Below are 5,197 nucleotides of genomic sequence, written 5' to 3'. Positions count from 1 at the left end.
CAGAGGACAGTTGTCAATATCAAACAAATACTCTATATGTACACTATAGAGGAACAGTGAGCTACTAACACGACACAATAAGCCGGGCCTGGAGGTATACAGGGCCATGGGGGGGGGGAGTGGGGTCGGGTTTTTGGTTTTTTTACCTTAGTTTTCACTGGAGCACCCCCACCCTCTACACCCTATGGTGTAGAAATGGCCTCTGTGCAGGGCTGATAGTGACAGTTGGAATGGGGAAGATAGTTGAAGGAGAAGAGGATAGGGAATGCAGGTTTGCAGCTTATAGTACATAGACAGGCTGAACATGGATATTACTTTAGTGAGTGGCAAAGACAGTGACCTTGTTTTCATGTCATGATGGGCAATTCCTGGGTTGTTTCATCTGGGTTGTTTAACCCAGGAATTGTGAGAGGAGTGGAATACATGAGCCCATTCCAATTTCTATCAATAACCAAGGAACATATCATCCTGGGTAGTTTCATGATGCCCAAACTGAAAATCTCTGGTTTGTTAATGGGTTAAACAAGTTAGCTCAGCAACAAACCATGGGTAATTTAGGGCATTTCAGGGTTAATTGAAATCAGAAATGGCACACGCATGGTTCACATGCTCCACTCCAACTGCAATTCCTGGGTTAAGCAACCCATGAATTGCCCTTTATGACATGTGAACCAAGTTCTTCAGCCTTCAGCCTGCCTGCACTTTAAGATCAGCAACAGAGGCCCTTCTCACTTATCCACCTTTGTGGGCAGTCACATGAGAGAGGCCTAGTTTCCACAGTGCCCCCACACCTCTGGAATGGGTTGCCATCTCAGGTCCATCTGGCCCCAATCATTGCAAGGTTTTAGAAAGGCCCTAAAGACTTACTTGTTTTCTCACAACGGATTTACTGGGGTCTATTTTGTGATGGAAAAAAGGCCAGAAGGTGTGGGAGACGTGTGGCAGGCAGACGGTGTTGTCTAAAGGATGTGTGAAAAACTGTGAGTGGGCAGTAGTGATCGTATGATAAAACGCTCATCTGATGATGCTCATAGTGTTATTTCCTGCTTTTTATTCCACATCCGTAATGATTTGACATAAGGCATAGATCTGGCCTGGGAGTTGCTCAAGGTTATTATTATTATTATTATTAATAATAATAATAATAATAATAATAATAATAATAATAATAATAATATATTTCCTACCCACCTATCTGATTGGATCGAGGCAGGGAACAACAAGCATAAAATACACAAAATACTGATTAAAAACATGGTATACACTGTTAACATCCTAAAAACATCCTAAAAGCATATTAAAAGTATCCTAAAATTCTACTGGATAGGCCTGCCAGAAGAGATCAGTCTTGATAGCTTTCTTAAGGCTGCAATCTTATGCACACTTACTTGGGAGCAAGGCCATGTCAAGGTGAAAAGACTGACTGCTGAGTAAACATTCATAGGATTGCACTGGTAGCAACTCTAGGCAAAGTTTGGATCCATCCCTATACTTTGGACTTCTCATATTAGCTTCCTGAGCTTTGTTCATTTTGCTTTCTTTTTTTAAAAGAAGTTCAAAGCAAGAAGCAGACCTCCAATGCGTGCCTTGGCTTTCGTGGCAAATCATCAGAAAAATCAGTGCCTCCAAGTGCCATTCCTGCCAACTCGAGTGCTTTTTTGTGTTGACGTGGGGCTCTGGACTTATATTTGCCTCCTTCACTTTTCCTTTGAGTGCTCCAGAGAGCTACTGGCTTGGCATCACTGCTGTCTCCATCATTCCATCAGCAGTTATTTTTGTGGAGGTCAGAAGCAGAAATATGCCCAATTTTATCTAAATGGATCGGTAACTATGTCTGATTGAAATTGTTCCGTAATTAAGGTAAGTCACAAGCGCTTGCTCTGAAAGGATTAATGGGGTTTCTTGGGCATCTATCACAGGGCTTACATGAAAGTAAGGAATGAATTATACAAAACACATATTTATAGGCTCTGGCATGCTGGGAGGGCTTCTATCAAATGCTTTTCGGGGGGGGGGACATTTAAAGTAAGGACCTCTGAATCTACATTTTCTCTGCTGTGGAAGAAAAAGCGCTCCATTCAGTCGCCAGTTCAGACATACCACAAATGTTCCATAATTACTATGCAAAGGGATTTGTAATGGAATGGGGATTTGACCTGCGTAATGAATTTTTTAAAAATAATAATAACACAGTAGTCAAGTGGTAACTTCCTAGGGACAGGTAAATCAGTCTGGAAAATAGTGCAATTCCGAAAGGGATGAAATAAAGGCACTTTACCATAAGTCAATATATTTATAGTTTTTCTTTAAAAGCTTTTTTTCTCCTGCCTTCTCTCCCTCCCTCCCTCCCTCCGTCCCCCCTCTCTCTCCTCTGATCAAGTAATACTTTCATCTCTCAGTACTTGCAGTGATCATATGCAGATACAAAAAAGTTATTATTATTTTTTTAAAAGAATTCTATCTTATTTAGCTGATATTTAAATGATTCCTCTGGGTTTTATTAATTGTTTCCTCTTTGGTATCTTTTCTCATTTTGATTTCTCTCCTACTAGATTTATTATTATTATTATTATTATTATTATTATTATTATTATTATTATTCCTCCTCCATGAATGTAGCCAAATTTCTTCTTTTCCTGCTAAAACCTCCATCTACAATCTTGGTCAGCATCTCTTCTCAAAGACTTCAGCCTCATTTTCTCCATGGGTTCCCCTTACATCCCATCACTCCAAACTTTGGGCCAAACTAGAAGTGATGGGGCAGTCATATTTGTCTATGATGATGATTTGCCACATTGGAGACTGCTGCTTTAAGTGCTATTATATGGTGGTGTCAGGGTTTAGAGTTAAAAGCTGAGAAAATTAAAGCCTCCTTCTCTATTCCATTTTGGGCAGCTCACGGCCATATTTTCAATATTGGAACCAGATAACTTGGACCACATCTGCACTGTAGATGAACTTGCCTTCTATTGGATGCTGATACTTCACTGCTCTTGTATTAAAATTACTTTTTGTGAGGTGGCTTCTTCTAAGGGCAATTGAACTGTCCATAAGATGTGTGGCTGTGCTTTCAGATTTGCATCTGCAACCCTCCTTTCCCTAATTTAAATTTTCTGCATTGCTTGCAGTGCCCTAATATTTGCTGTTTACTATTTAATATTTGATTTAGAGGCTAAATCTTGTACAGCTCTGACAGTCAAGGACCTCAATGCCTCTCGGATCCCCATCTTTTCACCTCTCAGATCCCCAACTTTTGAACTGCTACCAAACCAAGTTCAAGGGGAAGCAGAAATTTGCTTTCCATCCTTGTATCTTCTTGCATTATACTTCACTGAAACAGGAGATTTGCTCCTCTTTATCCTAGAACACGTTCAGTACAGTAGCTCTATACTACACCATTGTTCATATTGTCAGAGAATGATTTTGAAACTGGCTTATACTGAGCCAGATCATTGGTCAATCAAGTTCAGTATTGATTTCTCTCACTAGCAGTAGATCAGGAAGGGGTGTTTTTAAGTCTTAAGATGCTTTTAACTGGAGGTGCTGGAAACTGATCCTGGGACATTCTGCTTGCAAAATATGTGCTTTTAACACTGAAGTCTGGCTGTCTCCAAATTCAAGTCAATGGTACATCTGATCCCAGACAACAAGCAGAGCATGAGTTAAGGGGCTTGTCTTGATGAGGGGTTTGCCCCAGGGTGGATCTGCAGTGGCAGCAGGTCATTTATATGATGCAGTCGCCATCATGAAGCCATCCAGGGGCGAACCCCCGAAGCTCCAGACCGCCGTGACTTTTTCCTATCAGCAAGGCACAGACTCACATTCACCTTCTGGCACCATCCTCCAGCTTTGCACCGGAGGCATGTCCCATCCAATGCCTAACCCTGATTGGTCACCCGGCTGGACAAGGGGAGGGGCGTACAGTGAGCTGAAAGTCTAGTGGACTGCTTCCGTGCCTCCGCTGGTCAGTGGAATTAAAGGAACAGTAAAAAAAAAAAACCATAAATGAATATTCTGGCTTGAAGTTGGCAACCAGTCTGAATCTGAGCCCTTTAGCTTTATATAACACATATGGGGGAGCTCCCATGGCCCAGTGGAACTGTGCAATTATGGTTAAATGTTTTTTTTTTTAAAAAAAAGAGTGATGAGACGAGTTTCTCCCCCCTCCCCAACTGATGTTGGCTGGGCAGCTGAGTCCTTCCAGCAAACCCTGCACTTGTGCTCCTTGCCATGCAGATAGCAGAGAGCAGTGCCGATGCGTGGTTGTCAAGACATGGCCTGGGGTACACTCGGAACATGAGGTAATGTACATTTCTTCTGTAGTTCTGTTGTAGTCATGTCCTCCTAATGGGCTTCCCATGGACATTTGCTTGCCCACTGTAGGAACAGAATGCTGGACTAGATAGGCCTTTGGTTTGATCCAGCACAGCTCTTCTTATTTTCTTATGCTGTCTGTCATGTGTATGACAGTGGTCACTCACACAGTGAACTGACCAGTGCCAGCTCTTGAGGGTCCTCTCCATGGGTGCTTCCCTCAGTGTGAATCTATTGCTCCTCATCCTCTGTCTCATCATTAGCACCGCTTGCATAATTTTATTTATTTTTATATTTATTTGTTACCAGCCAAAGCTCTCTGGGCGGTTTACAAAGATTAAAACTTTGAATATTCATACCACAAATTATGCAGTCGGGTTTCCTGCAATTGGGGAAATCATAGGGGGTCAGCACACCCAGAGCGCAATGGGTGAGCCTCACCCTGGGAACACCACCTTCGGGATCATGGTGTCTCCCCTGGCAGGCAGAGAGCCAGTGAGCAAGTAGGCTGTGGCATGAGCTGCTCCTCCTTCTCACCACCTCCATTTTCTGGACCAGAGCAAGAGGCAAGTGAACAAGCAGATGGCAGTGGTGGTGCGGAGGAGGGAGTTCTTGTCAATGGGCCCCTGCTGGGATGTGGGCTTTCAGGAGGTGACCAATCATGCCTACTCTGGAACTGGCCACATAATGAACAGTGGCTTTGAATATGAATGTTTATGTATGCATAAATTCTTCATTATACTTGTTGATAGCTGTCTGTGTTACTCTGCATAGCTAGACGAGGGCTTATCCCGGGAATCTCCCCAGGATCATCCCTGTGCATCTACAAGACAGACAGGGGATCCTGGGAGCAGGGAGGGATGATCCCTCCATTTCCCAGGGA

General features: G+C 42.9%; 1 non-coding gene across 1 annotated transcript; it reads right to left on the bottom strand.

Moving 5' to 3' along the window:
• Window positions 1–4,645: 4,645 nt before the first annotated feature.
• LOC134397062 (U1 spliceosomal RNA) lies at window positions 4,646–4,806 on the bottom strand. Its single transcript, XR_010025343.1, has one exon. It is a non-coding gene; the product is annotated as a U1 spliceosomal RNA (small nuclear RNA).
• Between the last annotated feature and the right edge of the window lie 391 nt (window positions 4,807–5,197).

The sequence above is a fragment of the Elgaria multicarinata genome, chromosome 3, assembly GCF_023053635.1.
Source record: "Elgaria multicarinata webbii isolate HBS135686 ecotype San Diego chromosome 3, rElgMul1.1.pri, whole genome shotgun sequence".
In the NCBI taxonomy this organism is placed as follows: Eukaryota; Metazoa; Chordata; class Lepidosauria; order Squamata; family Anguidae; genus Elgaria; species Elgaria multicarinata.
Note: the sequence above shows the minus strand (reverse complement) of the source record. Positions and strands in the feature narration are given on the sequence as shown.